The sequence below is a fragment of the Lissotriton vulgaris genome, chromosome 11, assembly GCF_964263255.1.
Source record: "Lissotriton vulgaris chromosome 11, aLisVul1.2, whole genome shotgun sequence".
NCBI classification, from domain to species: domain Eukaryota; kingdom Metazoa; phylum Chordata; class Amphibia; order Caudata; family Salamandridae; genus Lissotriton; species Lissotriton vulgaris.
Window position 1 is genome coordinate 823,233,954 of NC_141699.1, and position 18,901 is coordinate 823,252,854.

General features: G+C 40.8%; 1 protein-coding gene across 1 annotated transcript in view; it reads right to left on the reverse strand.

Moving 5' to 3' along the window:
• The window catches only part of LOC147683539 (kyphoscoliosis peptidase-like), a 462,798-nt gene extending 447,406 nt beyond the window's left edge, over positions 1 to 15,392 (reverse strand). The window contains exon 1 of the mRNA XM_086943931.1: positions 15,218 to 15,392. The gene's annotated coding sequence lies outside the window, so the exon portion shown is untranslated. The remainder of the gene's footprint in view (positions 1 to 15,217) is intronic.
• Between the last annotated feature and the right edge of the window lie 3,509 nt (positions 15,393 to 18,901).

Genomic DNA, 18,901 nt, shown 5'->3' on the forward strand with positions numbered 1-18,901 from the left:
GCCATTTCCTGTAGGGCTTCCTGAGGGGCCCCTCCAGAGTTCAGTTGCCAGTTGAAACTATTATGTGACCCTGCTCTGAACCTCAGAATAGTTACACATATGCCACAAAGGTCCTGAATTACAGCTAAGGGAGACAAGCAGGAGCCAGGCTGGAAGTTAAAATCCATTAATCAGCCCCTAATTCATTATTGTCAGTTGGGGCAGGGCAGGTGTTGTAACTAATTTTGCAACAATGAAAGCACTTAGCAAGTGCAAAAGATCACTAATCAGGGCGCACTAAGGAAGCAGGTGCCAGCTAAAAAAATATTCTGTGACACATTAATCAGCCCCAAATTAATTCAGGTCACTTGAGGCAGGGAAGGTGTGCTTTGCTTTGCCGAAAATAATGTACACTGGACAACCAGAGGGTGTAGTGATGAAACAGAGGGTGGCATGGGTGGGCCAGAGGGTGGCATGAGTAGTCAGAGAGTGGCAGTGGTGACAGAGAGTGGCAGTGATGAAGAAGAGTGTCCCAAACAGGCTGGACACGTAGAAACAACAAGTTCGCAAAACTTGCGACCCGACAGGTAAGTTCGCAAATTGCGAAATTGTAAAAACCCTCGCGAACTGGCAGAAACACGGGCGAACACAAAAAAAAAAAAAATCCGCAAATTCGCGGGAATTCGCGGATTTTGCGGATTGCGAATCCGCAAATCCGCAAAATTCGCGGATTGCCAATCCGCAAAATCCGCTCATGAGTAGGTAAAGGGGTATTTTTAGGGTTCAGGGTCAGTTTTAGGTTTTTGGGTAAAGGGGTATTTTTAGGGTTCAGGGTCAGTTTTCCCTACTGTTGCACCCACTGGAGTGGGAATAGTAATTATTGTTAAGTAAGTATATATTATATATGATTTTTAATTATTGTTTTTTTAATTAAATATGTATTATTATTTCTTTTACCATTATTACATATATTTAAATATGTTTAAGTAATTAATAAGTATTATTTGCAGTATTTTTTATGTTATTTTAAATCCCAAAAAAATCGATATATTTGACAATGATATTTTTAACATCGATATTATTTTTTCGATATTTTGGTACTTACCATGTTGTACATAGGGCGTCGATATTTTTGCTATCGATATAATTACACCGATATTTGTGTAGGTCGAAATTCTGTCTGTCGAAATTCTGTCATAGATCCGCTGAAAACATGGCTATTTAACAACTAGGTCTAGCATCGCTATACCCCTTCTTCTGTTCCATTGAGGTTTTGAGCTAGCGCCAGGACACCCTTGGGTTACCCCTGCGCTTTATAAATCCATTGAACACAACTAACCATAACTGCTATGCAAATGTGGTTCTCAATGTATTGTTTCATTTGCCACATCTTGTTAATCAAATTAAACAAAAATGTGATAAAAGGTTCTGTTCTGCACTGTATCATTCACTCCAATGTTTAGACAGTGACAAAAGTTTAATGCACTCTGCTTCAGGCATTTAAGATATATTGGATGCATGTAGTGGATAGTAGTATTTAGTCTCAACATTCAACAAGAGGCACAAGAGTTTATAAGGGTAATTTTTGCAGTTTTGGAAGTAGTAGTAAATATTGATGACTTATTTGGACTACGTTAGAAATCGGACCATGACTGTGGTCATAGCCACCAGTCTCAAACTCAAGCAGCACATTGCCAAAAAAACAAAGACAGAAAATCTTCCTTACAGAAAATGACTGCATTACTGCTGTACAAGCCCTCATCATCTTGCATTTGGATGGTGTTAACGTCCTGCTCCATAACCTCCCAAACTCCACACTAGCAGTCCCTCAGGGTATCCTTTATGCCACAACACAGCTCATTCAGGGATTGAACAAAATATGATCACATCACCCCCATCTTGATATAACTCCACTGGCTGGCCAGCACCATTGTCAAACTCAGCTGCATCATTTACAAAGCAATTATGACCAGCACCCCCGCTTATTCTGCAGACAAGTGCACCATCTCTGGTGGTTCTCGGTACACACACACACAAGTAGGGCACCAGCATACTGCAGGCTAAAAAGCATAAAAAAGAAAAAAACAAGACAGTAGTCCTTTTCTATCTATGCACCCGGTATCTTGACCAACATCCCTCTATGCGTCAGGACCGCCCCGATTCTGCTCCAATTTAGGAAAGGGGTGATGGCACACCTCTATAGGAGCATTACATCACATTGTATTAACCATCCTCAAACCAGCTACTTCTCGCAAAATTTACCTTCGATTTTGACTTGTGCTGCACTCCTTTGCTTTTTGGCTAGGTTTGTTCTATTGAAATATTCCATACATCTATACTTCTATTATAAAGAGAGAACTTGCACCTTTGAGTCAGGTAAACTCGAAAACTACACCACCAATCTGAACACCCAAGACATCTTAGAAAACCTCAGGGCAAGCAGAAGGACATAGGCTCCATAAAAATAAAAAATAAACGTTGTTTAAAATATTTAGAAATAAAAATAAAGTAGTCCCTTGCAAGTAGCGCCGGCCGCGACGTATGTGTGAGGGGAGTAGCGTCGTTCACGAGCAACAGGAAGAGCGAGGACATGAGCACCGGGAGGAGAGTCTGCGTGAGGGGAGGAGCGGAGTTCACCAGCAACAGGAAGAGGGGAGAACATGAGCGCCGGGAGGAGCTGCGGAGTGGCGAGAAGCGGAGGAGCAGTGGCAGCGCGGGGAGGAGCAGCAGATGAGGTAGCTGACGAGCGGTCAAGCAGTGGAGAGATAAACACTCCAGCGTAGGGAGGAGCAGCGGATGAGGTAAGTCGGGACCTGGGGGGGGTTACAAAGCCGTGGCAGGAGGGGGGCGGGAGGCTCGAGGCGGGAGGCGGTAGGCGCTATGCCTAATGTCGGGGCAGGGGCGGTGGGCGGGAGGCTCAAGGCACAAGGCTCAAGGCGGGAGGCGGTATGGCCAATGTCGGGGCGGGAGGGATGCGGACTGGGCAATGTCGGGGGGTGCACAGAGGCTTAAAATGCTGCCCCCAGCCCCCTTCTGCCCCGGGCAAAGCCGGGGCGGGCTGCTAGTTATACAAATAAATGTAAATTGAATAAAAGAAAAGAAAATTCTTACTAAAGTAGACCGGTGGCATACAAAAGTAGCCGAGCAGCACTATGATGTATAGGGTAAACAGACAAAAAAATCGACTACAAAATATCGAATGGACATAATATCGACTACAAAATATAGGCTGGACAGAATATCGAATGGACAGAATATAGACATCAAAAATATTGTTTTGAAGGTAAGTAGTGTAATATCGAATTTTAAAATATAGATAGTCAAAATATCGAAGTCCATAATATAGGTTAAGAAAAACATTGAACTTTTAATAATATCGATTTGTTTAGCGTGTTTTTTATGTGTTAAAAGTGTTTATTTATGTTATAATGTAATTTAATTAATGAATTTAATGTTATTTAAATTTTGCGTAATTTAATTCTGTAGAGGGTTGTGGGTTTATAGGGGAATAGGGTGGGAAGTAATTTAGTTATAATTAATTAAATATGTAAATGTATTTATTGGTATTTGTTTATAATTAATTGTTAATTAATTTTTATTTAGTAATTAATTACATTTTAAATGCCAAATAATGTTATTTAATTGATTAATTGATAATTATGTTAATTTAAGTAATTTAATTTCTGTAGCGGGTTGTGGGTTCATAGGGGAATAGGGTGGGAAGTAATTTAATTATAACTAATTACATATGTTAATTTTTTTGGTCATTTATTAGATTTTAATCGTTAAGTAACTGTTTAATTACTCATTAATTAATTGTTAATTTGTAATTAATTAGTGTTAATAGATAATTAATTGTAATGATTAAATTAAATTAGTATTTGTAATTAATTAATTATTATATTATATTAAAGTGTTAAATATTTTTAATTAATTTTTCATAGATATTAATATATATATATATATATATATTTTTTTTTTAAATAATATATGAAGTATCTACTTTCCCTACTGTTGCACTCACTGGAGTGGGAATAGTAATTTTTACCGCTACGCTATCCAACGCTTTCCCTACTGTTGCACTTTCTGGAGTGGGAATAGTAATTTTAACCCCTACGCTATCCAACGCTTTCCCTACTGTTGCACTCTTTGTAGTGGGAATAGTAATTTGTACCCCTACGCTATCCAACGTTTTCCCTACTGTTGCACTCTCTGGAGTGGGAATAGTAAGTTTTACCCCTACGCTATCCAACGCTTTCCTTACTGTTGCACTCTCTGGAGTGGGAATAGTAATTTTTACTCCTTCGCTATCCAACGCTTTCCCTACTGTTGCACTCTCTGGAGTGGGAATAGTAAATTTTACCCCTACGTTCTCCAACCCTTTCCCTACTGTTGCACTCTCTGGAGTGGGAATAGTAATTTTTACCCCTATGCTATCCAAAGCTTTCCCTACTGTTGCACTCTCTGGAGTGGGAATAGTAATTTTCACCCCTTACGCTATCCAACGCTTTCAATACTGTTGCACTCTCTGGAGTGGGAATAGTAATTTTACCCCCTACGCTATCCAACACTTTCCCTACTGTTGCACTCTCTAGAGTGGGAATAGTAATTTTTACCCCTACGCTATCCAACGCTTTCCCTACTGTTTCACTCTCTGGAGTGGGAATAGTAATTTTTACCCCTACGCTATCCAACCCTTTCCCTACTGTTGCATTCTGCATTCTCTGGAGTGGGAATAGTAAGTTCTACCCCTACGCTATCCAACCCTTTCCCTACTGTTGCACTCTCTAGAGTGGGAATAGTAATTTTTACCCTTACGCTATCCAACGCTTTCCCTACTGTTGCACTCTCTGGAGTGGGAATAGTAATTGCAAAAACCACAGTTGATGGACAGAATGCAGAACAATGTCATACATTCACCCCAGTACAGAGATCTGGGCCTATATCATTTTGCACTCCACACCACCCCAGTTCAGACATGGCCATATGCAAATCAGTCTGACCCTGTGCCTCATGGGAACAGTCCAGCCCAAACTGCCAAGCCATGCCTTCCCAGGACCGGAAACAAGCTTCCGAGGACCGGTTTCTGGCATTCCAGCCGTCTTCAGCCCGGCTTGCTTGAATCCAGTGGTGTGGAGAGCATGGGACTCACGTCTGAGCATACCCATCCCACTCGGGGTGACAAATGCAAAAACCACAGTTGATGGACAGAATGCAGAACAATGTCATACATTCACCCTAATACAGAGATCTGGGCCTTAATCCATCGTTTTTTTGCACTCCACACCACCCCAGTTCAGACATGGCCATATGCAAATCAGTCTGACCGTGTGCCTCATGGGAACAGTCCAGCCCGAACTGCCAAGCCATGCCTTCCATGGACCGGAAACAAGCTTTCGAGGACCGGTTTCTGGCATTCCACTCATCTTCAGCCCGGCTTGCTTGAATCCAGTGGTGTGGTGAGCATGGGACGCACGTCTGAGCATACCCATCCCACTCGGGGTGACAAATGCAAAAACCAAAGTTGATGGGCAGAATGCAGAACAATGTCATACATTCACCCCCGCACAGAGATCTGGGCCTAAATCCATCGTTTTGTTTTTTAACTCCACACCACCCCAGTTCAGACATGGCCATATGCAAATCAGTCTGACCCAGTGCCTCATGGGAACAGTCCAGCCCGAATTGCCAAGCCATGCCTTCCCTGGACCGGAAACAAGCTTCTGAGCATTAGCTCGGTTTTGTCTCCGTTTAGTTTGAGAGCTAAGGCCCCCTGCAATGCATTCAAGGCACTGCAGGACTGTGGCCCACTTCATCTCAGGCAGAGTTTCAAATGGTACATCCCCAATAGAACCCTTCGATCCTTGGGAACTAAGATTCTGGTAGTCCCTAAACGTAAGAGAGCCAACAGGGGTGGCAGAATCTTTATCACCTGCACTGCCACTGCCTAGAATCAACTTCCCTTTCACTACCTGATCCTCTCCTGATCTTATCGCTTTTAGCAAGATGCTGAAAGCATGGCTATTTAACAACTAGGTCTAGCATCGCTATACCCCTTCTTCTGTTCCATTGAGGTTTTAAGCTAGCTCCAGGACACCCTTGGGTTACCCCTTCGCTTTATAAATCCATTGAACACAACTAACCATAACTGCTATGCAAATGTGGTTCTCAACGTACTGTTTCACTTGCCACATCTTGTTAATCAAAATAAACAAAAACGTGATAAAAGGTTCTGTTCTGCACTGTATCATTCACTCCAATGTTTAGACAGTGACAAAAGTTTAATGCACTCTGCTTCAGGCATTTAAGACATATTGGATGCATGTAGTGGATAGTAATATTTAGTCTCAACATTCAACAAGAGGCACAAGAGTTTATAAGGGTAATGTTTGCAGTTTTGGAAGTAGTAGTAAATATTGATGACTTATTTGGACTACGTTAGAAATCGGACCATGACTGTGGTCATGGCCACCAGTCTCAAACTCAAGCAGCACATTGCCAAAAAAACAAAGACAGAAAATCTTCCTTACAGAAAATGACTGCATTACTGCTGTACAAGCTCTCATCATCTTGCATTTGGATGGTGTTAACGTCCTGCTCCATAACCTCCCAAACTCCACACTAGCAGTCCCTCAGGGTATCCTTTATGCCACAACACAGCTCATTCAGGGATTGAACAAAATATGATCACATCACCCCCATCTTGATATAACTCCACTGGCTGGCCAGCACCATTGTCAAACTCAGCTGCATCATTTACAAAGCAATTATGACCAGCACCCCCGCTTATTCTGCAGACAAGTGCACCATCTCTGGTGGTTCTCGGTACACACACACACAAGTAGGGCACCAGCATACTGCAGGCTAAAAAGCATAAAAAAGAAAAAAACAAGACAGTAGTCCTTTTCTATCTATGCACCCGGTATCTTGACCAACATCCCTCTATGAGTCAGGACTGCCCCGATTCTGCCCCAATTTAGAAAAGGGGTGATGGCACACCTCTATAGGAGCATTACATCACATTGTATTAACCATCCTCAAACCAGCTACTTCTCGCTAAATTTACCTTCGATTTTGACTTGTGCTGCACTCCTTTGCTTTTTGGCTAGGTTTGTTCTATTGAAATATTCCATACATTATACAAATAAATGTAAATTGAATAAAAGAAAAGCAAATTCTTACTAAAGTAGACCGGTGGCATACAAAAGTAGCCGAGCAGCACTATGATGTATAGAGTAAACAGACAAAATATCGACTAAAAAATATCGAATGGACAAAATATCGACTACAAAATATAAGCTGGACAGAATATCGAATGGACAGAATATAGACATCAAAAATATCGTTTTGAAGGTAAGTAATGTAATATCGAATTTTAAAATATAGATAGTCAAAATATCGAAGTACATAATATAGGTTAAGAAAAATATCGAACTTTTAATAATATCGATTTTTTGATAGTGTATTTTATGTGTTAAAAGTGTTTATTTATGTTATAATGTAATTCAATTAATGAAATTTATGTTATTTAAATTTTGCGTAATTTAATTCTGTAGCGGGTTGTGGGTTTATAGGGGAATAGGGTGGGAAGTAATTTAGTTATAATTAATTAAATAAGTAAATATATTTATCGGTATTTGTTTATAATTAACTGTTAATTAATTTTTATTTAGTAATTAATTACATTTTAATTGCCAATTAATTTTATTTAATTGATTAATTGATAATTATGTTAATTTAACTAATTTAATTTCTGTAGCGGGTTGTGGGTTTATAGGGGAGTAGGGTGGGAAGTAATTTAATTATAATTAATTAAATATGTTAATTTATGTAGTGTAATTTAATTATAATTAATTAAATATGTAAATATATTTATTGGTATTTGTTTATAATTAATAGTTAATTAATTTTTATTCAGTAATTAATTACATTTAAAATGCCAAATAATTTTATTTAATTGATTAATTGATAATTATGTTAATTTAGGTAATTTGATTTCTGTAGCGGGTTATGGGTTCATAGGGGAATAGGGTGGGAAGTAATTTAATTATAACTAATTACATATGTTAATTTTTTTATTTATTTATTAGATTTTAATCGTTAAGTAACCCTTTAATTACTCATTAATTAATTGTTAATTTGTAATTAATTAGTGTTAATAGATAATTAATTGTAATGATTAAATTAAATTAGTATTTGTAATTAATTAATTATGATATTATATTAAAGCGTTAAATACTTTTAATTATTTTTTTATAGATATTTTTATATATATATATTTTAAATAATATATGAAGTATCTACTTTCCCTACTGTTGCACTCACTGGAGTGGGAATAGTAATTTTTACCCCTAGGCTATCCAACGCGTTCCCTACTGTTGCACTTTCTGAAATGGGAATAGTAATTTTAACCCCTACGCTATCCAACGCTTTCCCTACTGTTGCACTCTTTGTAGTGGGAATAGTAATTTGTACACCTACGCTATCCAACGTTTTCCCTACTGTTGCACTCTCTGGAGTGGGAATAGTAAGTTTTACCCCTACGCTATCCAATGCTTTCCTTACTGTTGCACTCTCTGGAGTGGGAATAGTAATTTTTACTCCTACGCTATCCAACGCTTTCCCTACTGTTGCACTCTCTGGAGTGGGAATAGTACGTTTTACCCCTACGCTATCCAACCCTTTCCCTACTGTTGCACTCTCTGGAGTGGGAATAGTAATTTTTACCCCTACGCTATCCAAAGCTTTCCCTACTGTTGCACTCTCTGGAGTGGGAATAGTAATTTTCACCCCTACGCTATCCAACGCTTTCCCTACTGTTGCACTCTCTGGAGTGGGAATATTAATTTTTACCCCTACGCTATCCAATGCTTTCCCTACTGTTGCACTCTCTGGAGCGGGAATAGTAATTTTTACTCCTACGCTATCCAACACTTTCCCTACTGTTGCACTCTCTGGAGTGGGAATAGTACATTTTTACCCCTACGCTATCTAACGCTTTCCCTACTGTTGCACTCTCTGGAGTGGGAATAGTAATTTTTACCCCTACGCTATCCAACCCTTTCCCTACTGTTGCATTCTGCATTCTCTGGAGTGGGAATAGTAAGTTTTACCCCTACGCTATCCAACCCTTTCCCTACTGTTGCACTCTCTGGAGTGGGAATAGTAATTTTTACCCTTACGCTTTCCAACGCTTTCCCTACTGTTGCACTCTCTGGAGTGGGAATAGTAATTTTTACCTCTACGCTATCCAACGCCTCATCTACTGTTGCACTCTCTGGAGTGGGAATAGTAATTGCAAAAACCACAGTTGATGGACAGAATGCAGAACAATGTCATACATTCACCCCAGTACAGAGATCTGGGCCTAAATCCATCGTTTTTTTGCACTCCACACCACCCCAGTTCAGACATGGCCATATGCAAATCAGTCTGACCCTGTGCCTCATGGGAACAGTCCAGCCCAAACTGCCAAGCCGTGCCTTCCCTGGACCGGAAACAAGCTTCCGAGAACCGGTTTCTTGCATTCCAGCCATCTTCAGCCCGGCTTGCTTAAATCCAGTGGTGTGGTGAGCATGGGACTCACGTCTGAGCATACCCATCCCACTCGGGGTGACAAATGCAAAAACCACAGTTGATGGACAGAATGCAGAACAATGTCATACATTCACCCCCGCACAGAGATCTGGGCCTCAATCCATCGTTTTTTTGCACTCCACACCACCCCAGTTCGGACATGGCCATATGCAAATCAGTCTTACCCTGTGCCTCAAGGGAACAGTCCAGCCCGAATTGCCAAGCCATGCCTTCCCTGGACCGGAAACAAGCTTCAGAGCATTAGCTCGGTTTTGTCTCCGTTTAGTTTGAGAGCTAAGGCCCCCTGCAATGCATTCAAGGCACTGCAGGACTGTGGCCCACTTCATCTCAGGCAGAGTTTCAAATGATACATCCCCAATAGAACCCTTCGCTCCTTGGGAACTAAGATTCTGGTAGTCCCTAAACGTAAGAGACCCAACAGGGGTGGCAGAATCTTAATCACCTGCACTGCCACTGCCTAGAATCAACTTCCCTTTCACTTCCTGATCCTCTCCTGATCTTATCACTTTTAGCAAGGTGCTGAAAACATGGCTATTTAACAACTAGGTCTAGCATCGCTATACCCCTTCTTCTGTTCCATTGAGGTTTTGAGCTAGCGCCAGGACACCCTTGGGTTACCCCTGCGCCTTATAAATCCGTTGAACACAACTAACCATAACTGCTATGCAAATGTGGTTCTCAATGTACTGTTTCACTTGCCACATCTTGTTAATCAAATTAAACAAAAACGTGATAAAAGGTTCTGTTCTGCACTGTATCATTCACTCCAATGTTTAGACAGTGACAAAAGTTTAATGCACTCTGCTTCAGGCATTTAAGATATATTGGATGCATGTAGTGGATAGTAATATTTAGTCTCAACATTCAACAAGAGGCACAAGAGTTTATAAGGGTAATTTTTGCAGTTTTGTAAGTAGTAGTAAATATTGATGACTTATTTGGACTACGTTAGAAATCGGACCATGACTGTGGTCATAGCCATCAGTCTCAAACTCAAGCAGCACATTGCCAAAAAAACAAAGACAGAAAATCTTCCTTACAGAAAATGACTGCATTACTGCTGTACAAGCCCTCATCATCTTGCATTTGGATGGTGTTAACGTCCTGCTCCATAACCTCCCAAACTCCACACTAGCAGTCCCTCAGGATATCCTTTATGCCACAAGACAGCTAATTCAGGGATTGAACAAAATATGATCACATCACCCCCATATTGATATAACTCCACTGGCTGGCCAGCACCATTGTCAAACTCAGCTGCATCATTTACAAAGCAATTATGACCAGCACCCCCGCTTATTCTGCAGACAAGTGCACCATCTCTGGTGGTTCTCGGTACACACACACACAAGTAGGGCACCAGCATACTGCAGGCTAAAAACCATAAAAAAGAAAAAAACAAGACAGTAGTCCTTTTCTATCTATGCACCCGGTATCTTGACCAACATCCCTCTATGCGTCAGGACCGCCCCGATTCTGCTCCAATTTAGGAAAGGGGTGATGGCACACCTCTATAGGAGCATTACATCACATTGTATTAACCATCCTCAACCCAGCTACTTCTCTCTAAATTTACCTTCGATTTTGACTTGTGCTGCACTCCTTTGCTTTTTGGCTAGGTTTGTTCTATTGAAATATTCCATACATTGTACAAATAAATGTAAATTGAATAAAAGAAAAGCAAATTCTTACTAAAGTAGACCGGTGGCATACAAAAGTAGCCGAGCAGCACTATGATGTATAGGGTAAACAGACAAAATATCGACTACAAAATATCGAATGGACATACTATCGACTACAAAATATAGGCTGGACAGAATATCGAATGGACAGAATATAGACATTAAAAATATCGTTTTGAAGGTAAGTAATGTAATATCGATTTTTAAATATAGATAGTCAAAATATCGAAGTACATAATATAGGTTAAGAAAAATATCGAACTTTTAATAATATCGATTTTTTTATAGTGTATTTTATGTGTTAAAAGTGTTTATTTATGTTACAATGCAATTTAATTAATGAATTTAATGTTATTTAAATTTTGCGTAATTTAATTCTGTAGCGGGTTGTGGTTTTATAGGGGAATAGAGTGGGAAGTAATTTAGTTATAATTAATTAAATATGTAAATGTATTTATTGGTATTTGTTTATAATTAATTGTTAATTAATTTTTATTTAGTAATTAATTACATTTTAATTGCCAATTAATTTGATTTAATTGATTAATTGATAATTATGTTAATTTAACTAATTTAATTTCTGTAGCGGGTTGTGGGTTTATAGGGGAGTAGGGTGGGAAGTAATTTAATTATAATTAATTAAATATGTTAATTTATGTAGTGTAATTTAATTATAATTATTTAAATATGTAAATTTATTTTTTGGTATTTGTTTATAATTGTTAATTAATTTTTATTTAGTAATTAATTACATTTTAAATGCCAAATAATTGTATTTAATTGATTAATTGATAATTATGTTAATTTAAGTAATTTAATTTCTGTAGCGGGTTGTGGGTTCATAGGGGAATAGGGTGGGAAGTAATTTAATTATAACTAATTACATATGTTAATTTTTTTGTTTATTTATTAGATTTTAATCGTTAAGTAACTGTTTAATTACTCAATAATTAATTGTTAATTTGTAATTAATTAGTGTTAATAGATAATGAATTGTAATGATTAAATTAAATTAGTATTCGTAATTAATTAATTATTATATTATATTAAAGTGTTAAATACTTTTAATTAATTTTTTATAGATATTAATATATATATATATATTTTTTTTAAATAATATATGAAGTATCTACTTTCCCTACTGTTGCACTCACTGGAGTGGGAATAGTAATTTTTACCCCTACGCTATCCAACGCTTTCCCTACTGTTGCACTTTCTGGAGTGGGAATAGTAATTTTAACCCCTACGCTATCCAATGCTTTCCCTACTGTTGCACTCTTTGTAGTGGGAATAGTAATTTGTACCCTTACGCTATCCAACGTTTTCCCTACTGTTGCACTCTCTGGAGTGGGAATAGTAAATTTTACCCCTACGCTATCCAACGCTTTCCTTACTGTTGCACTCTCTGGAGTGGGAATAGTAATTTTTACTCCTACGCTATCCCACGCTTTCCCTACTGTTGCACTCTCTGGAGTGGGAATAGTAAGTTTTACCCCTACGCTATCCAACCCTTTCCCTACTGTTGCACTCTCTGGAGTGGGAATAGTAATTTTTACCCCTACGCTATCCAAAGCTTTCCCTACTGTTGCACTCTCTGGAGTGGGAATAGTAATTTTCACCCCTACGCTATCCAACGCTTTCCCTACTGTTGCACTCTCTGGAGTGGGAATAGTAATTTTTACCCCTACGCTATCCAACGCTTTCCCTACTGTTGCACTCTCCGGAGTGGGAATCGTAATTTTTACCCCTACGCTATCCAACACTTTCCCTACTGTTGCACTCTCTGGAGTGGGAATAGTAATTTTTACCCCTACGCTATCCAACGCTTTCCCTACTGTTGCACTTTCTGGAGTGGGAATAGTAATTTTACCCCCTACGCTATCCAATGCTTTCCCTACTGTTGCACTCTTTGTAGTGGGAATAGTAATTTGTACCCTTACGCTATCCAACGTTTTCCCTACTGTTGCATTCTCTGGAGTGGGAATAGTAAGTTTTACCCCTACGCTATCCAACGCTTTCCTTACTGTTGCACTCTCTGGAGTGGGAATAGTAATTTTTACTCCTACGCTATCCAACGCTTTCCCTACTGTTGCACTCTCTGGAGTGGGAATAGTAAGTTTTACCCCTACGCTATCCAACCCTTTCCCTACTGTTGCACTCTCTGGAGTGGGAATAGTAATTTTTACCCCTACGCTATCCAAAGCTTTCCCTACTGTTGCACTCTCTGGAGTGGGAATAGTATTTTTCACCCCTACGCTATCCAACGCTTTCCCTACTGTTGCACTCTCTGGAGTGGGAATAGTAATTTTTACCCCTACGCTATCCAACGCTTTCCCTACTGTTGCACTCTCTGGAGTGGGAATAGTAATTTTTACCCCTACGCTATCCAACACTTTCCCTACTGTTGCACTCTCTGGAGTGGGAATAGTAATTTTTACCCCTACACTATCCAACGCTTTCCCTACTGTTGCACTCTCTGGAGTGGGAATAGTAAGTTTTTACCCCTACGCTATCCAACCCTTTCCCTACTGTTGCATTCTGCATTCTCTGGAGTGGGAATAGTAAGTTTTACCCCTACGTTATCCAACCCTTTCCCTACTGTTGCACTCTCTGGAGTGGGAATAGTAATTTTTACCCTTACGCTATCCAACGCTATCCCTACTGTTGCACTCTCTTGAGTGGGAATAGTAATTTTTACCTCTACGCTATCCAACGCCTTATCTACTGTTGCACTCTCTGGAGTGGGAATAGTAATTTTACACTTCCGCTATCCTACTGTAATAATAAAGGATATTTTTTAATTATTTTATGTTATTATATATATATGTTTTAACAAATATGATTGTAAAAAAAAATGTATAACTTTAATTAATTATTTAATTATTATAAGGTAATTTAAGTATTTTTAAGTATATTTTAGTAAGTAATTTTTAATATTAATTTAATTTAACATTGTTTTTAATAAAGTCGATATTTTGACAAACTATATTTTTGTAAACGATATTTTTTTACTCGATATTTTTGTACTTACCTGTTTGTAGGTACAAAGTCGATATTCTGTCTGTCGATATTTTGTCGCCGATATTTTTGGTTGTCGATATTATGTCCCTCGATATTATGTCAGTGGTCCCATGTATAGAGCACCTGCCCCACCAACTGAAGGACCGTAGGAGGGCTGCCATGCAGTGCAGTCATTTCAAGAAGCCTCTTTTGTTCCCAGAAGAGCTCTGAAGCCAGTCACAGTTAGGGTTCATGTTTTCACTCTTCTCACCAAGAATGACACTTAGCATACTATGAGTGAGAGCATAACCTGATCTCCAAATCTGAGAGACTTGGTCACAATGAGTGCGACTTGAAGTCTCTGATGAGAATTGGCGCTTGTCTGAATTTAACCTGTTAGTTGTCCTTACTTCTCAGATGCATCTAGGATTTGCTCATTCTTTTTTTTGTTTTTAACCTTATCACTCCATGAGCTCGGATACAGTTATCATGAGGGGCTGTTTACACATACCTGTCAACTCACCCACATTTGGCATCTTTTCTGGACGCCCTCCTGAAACCAAAAGGTCTTAATGCGATCACCCACTTTTCAAAATTAGATCACCCACCAGAAAACGTTCATTGTGCATTCATCTTAATACGATCACGCTCTTAAATGCCTGACTTAACTTGTATTTGTGAGTAAAGAAGTTGACAATTATATTTACACCTGCTGGTATGAAGCGTCCCAGCAAGACCCACCTCACAGCGCTGACCTAAAAAAAAACAGCATTCTCCTCTGCTTTCACACTTTTAATTATTTTTTGTTGTAAGCAGACACATCCAAGTTCGATTACACTTAGGATTTGAAGTGGAGCAATGGTTAACGTAAACCGGAAGTACTGTCGACAGAGAACCCCTCAAAGGACGCATACCTGTGTTCCGCGTAGAGGTGCAGACAGTGCTGAGCCTTGCCTTACCTTATTGCCTTCACACTGAAGTTACACCGACTTGGAGCCTGCAGCTAGTGTTGGTAAAGCATTTCATACTGAGCGCCTGCTGCTTGCTGCAGGCGTCTTTCTCCTGTGTATTTTCCGAGGCCCAACTTCCTTGTTGCTAAGATGCAGAACGTGGCTCGACGAGAAGGAAGTATACACACCACCGGATTTACAGGAAAGCCGATTCCAAGTCCGATTTGGAGCTTATCAGTTTGGGCGTGGTGTGTACTATCGGGCATTTATAGAGGCAATAAACATAAGCCTGCTTGCTATTAGTTTTGTTGACGTGGAATGTGGTGTCTAGTTATGTATTGGGAGAGTCGAGGTATGTTAGCGCCTCGCTTCCTTGTAGAAGTGAAACCCCTTTTCTAAGGTGCACAGCAGAGTAGAGTTCCAAAGGCGAGGCAAACACGGTGACCATATTGCATTGCATTGTAATTGCATGTATATAGCGCTTACTACCCCTGACGAGGCGTCGAAGCGCTTTTTCGGCGGGTAGCACGCTACTCCGGGACCCATAGATGATTAGTGTTGAATTAGTATAGTGAAACATGCAAGTACATTTTAAGTGGTGGATAGGTTAGTCAGTTATTTGGATTTGGAATGATAGCAGAAGGATAGAGGAGGACAAAGGTTTGTATTTATTTATCACTCGCTTGTTGATGCATGCTATTCAGGAAGCCTATAAAGGATTAGTGGTGAATTAATATGGTGAAATATGAGGTAATTTCAGTGGTGGATATTAGTCTGTTACTTGGAGTGAATGAATCATTTTATTGTGTGGTTACTTAAAACCATTACATTAAAACCAAAGTATAAAATTACAAAAGTTAAGACCAAAGGTGTTTCTGCAGGCAAGTTATCAAAGTTCAGAAGGACACACTCAGTCCGGGATCGGGGCGGGCCACCCGATGCCCCACAACAAAGTCTCTATTCCTGCGTGACCTTGGCGGCCATCAACTCGGACCGGGTCTGTTGTATGAATTTTCCAAATGAGGCCATCTGTTTTACTATGCTCAAGGTGAATAGTTGATGGATTGCTTCCTTAGCTGTACGTGACCCGGCGTCCCTAAGAATGGGCCTGAGGTAGAGGGTGCGGGGTACACGTAGGGCAGGGCAGCAGAATAGTGGCCAATGATTCACGTTTATAATTACAGAGTCTGCATTACCGAGGCCCCGTGCCTGCTTTTCCCGGGTGATAAAGTTCTTTGAGCGGCAGGGGGTGCAGTCTGTAGGCGAGAATCTTGTGGAGTGCTGAAAGGCCCACGGCCTGCGTGAGATGGTTTCGGGGGTTATGCGCGGTATGCGGCAGGCATAGGGACTCGTGAAAGGCTCTTTTCGTGAGGGACTCCAGGTCCAGGTCCCGGGAGCATGCACGCACTTGCTTTTTTGTCACGTATTTGATGGTCGTGTAATTGACAAGATCTGGGTTCCACGACTCAATCGCCAGATTCAGTTGCATTTTGGCTGTTTCAAGGATGGCTGACCAGGGGTTCCCTGGTTCAATAAAGATGTATTTCAAGACGGCCTTCAGTGTGTTATCGCGTGCCGCTGTTGTGAGGTAGTAATATTTACTTAGGGCTGCCATCTCTTCCAGCGTTTGTTGGTTAAGGCAGAATTCCAGGCGAATTAGAGTGTTTCTTGTGCATTTCGGTAGATGGTACAGTCTCTTGTATGCCCAGCAGTGAATTTTTTCCATCTCCTTATTCAGTTTGCCTGGATACGCCTGTTGTGCGTAGTTTAGGGCCGGGATTAACTTGGCCTTGAGGACTCTTTGGATGGCAATTGCTGATGGGCTGTGTAGGGAGGCTTGTAGTTTGCATAGGGCAAAGGTGATGGTCTTCCCTTTACCCTGGATTTTCTTTAAGTGGGAGCCGCACAGTCCCGATTCATGGAAGGAGACCCCTAGGTACACGTATTTCTGGATGCTGTCCAAAGTCAGGTGGCCGAGGCTCCATTTTGCTCTTTTTTTTTGGGATAGTGCCCGAAGATGACTATTTTTGACTTGGTCGGGTTTGCTACCAGCCTGTTTTTGTTGTTATATATTGCCAAAGCAGTGAGTGCCTTTTGAAGTCCTATTTTTGTGTGATCCAGGATTACGAGATCATCCGCGTACTGCATGAAATGTATTTTGATTGCCCCGATCTTTGGTGTTGCTAAGGCGGCCCCAGTCAAGGCCATCTCCATGTCTGCTGTATATAAATTGAACAGCAGGGGCGCCAACATGCACCCTTGTTTTAAGCCACGGTTCGTGTCTATCTTGTCGGTTGCAGATTCATTAGAGAGTTTGATTCTTACCCAGGTGTTTTGATAGAGGGATTGTATCGCTCTTAGCAAAGAGGGGTCGATGTTCCAATGGACCAACTTTCTCCATAAGATGGTGCGGTCTACTCCATCGAACGCCGCTGAGTAATCGATGAAGCAGGTGAATAATGGGAGGCTTTTGCATAGCCGTGCTCGACTGACTAGGTAAGAGAGTGCTGTGATGTTATCTACAGTCGAGGAACCTGGTCTGAAGCCGGTTTGACAGAATGGCAGAAGATTTTCTTCACTTGCTCAGTCTGTGAGGTCCTTCAAGATGGCACTTGCGTAGGCTTTGCCCTCGATGTCCAACAGGGCGATCATGCGGTAGTTTGTTGGATCCGATTTGGTCCCTTTTCATATGAATTGGGTGCAGGAGTGAGCCTCGCCATGAGTCGGGCACGGCCCCCGATTGCCAGCAGTCAGAAAACAAGTAGGTCAGATTTTCGGATCAGAATTCAATATTTGATTTGAACAAGTGGCCTGGGAGGCCGTTAGGGCCCGGACGCCGTTTGCTCTGATTTTTTTAAATATTTTGGACACTAGAGATTTTCCGGGGGGGGGCATTAGGTCGGTGATTGTGACTGAATTCACTTTTGGTGGAGGCGTGTTGTGTGGCTGGGTGGTTGGTCCTTCTTCATAGTAGAGCGCTTTTACGTGAGAGACCCAGACCGATGCCTCAAGGGAGTTTTCTCTATGGTTTGTGCCTCGACCAAGATGGCTTATGTAGCTCCAGAACTCTTGTGATTTACCAGGGCTCAACAGTTTGAAGATTTTTAGCCACTGTGCCTCGCAGTGATTACGCTTTGCAGCCCACACTTTTTTGGAGTGGCTCTTTGCGGCCTCCTGCAGTTGAATTTTGTTTTCGGTTATGCGGTTTTTACTGTGGGCTTTTCGTTTTTTGTTTAAGTCCTTAGCACTTGTTTTAATTTCTACATTGAATCCGAAGGCCGTCGGAGGGTGCCAGTGAATTGCCCTAGGTTTGTCCCCGCATCCCCGGAGTTCTGCCGCTAGGGTCAGGGTGGTTCCTTCCCATGTTGCTATTGCCTCCTGGTTGTATTTGCGCGGGGGCCAGCCTGCCCACGTGTTTTCCCAGTTGTTAAAAGTTGCGGTGGCTACCTGTCCCCATTTGATTCTTCTAGGCAGCTTTATTAATTCTTGGCCGTCCGATGCCCCGATGCATGCAGGATTGTAGCGTAATTTCACTGATAGGTTCATAGTGATTGTTAGAGCTGCGTGGTCGCTCTCGTTGCGATGGTGAACCGTGAAGTTTGTCATTTTGTCAAGCAATTTGTCGCTTAAGATGATATAATCGATCGTCGTTTTATTGTTGTACGTGTGACCGATCAAGGCTCCCGGGGTGTT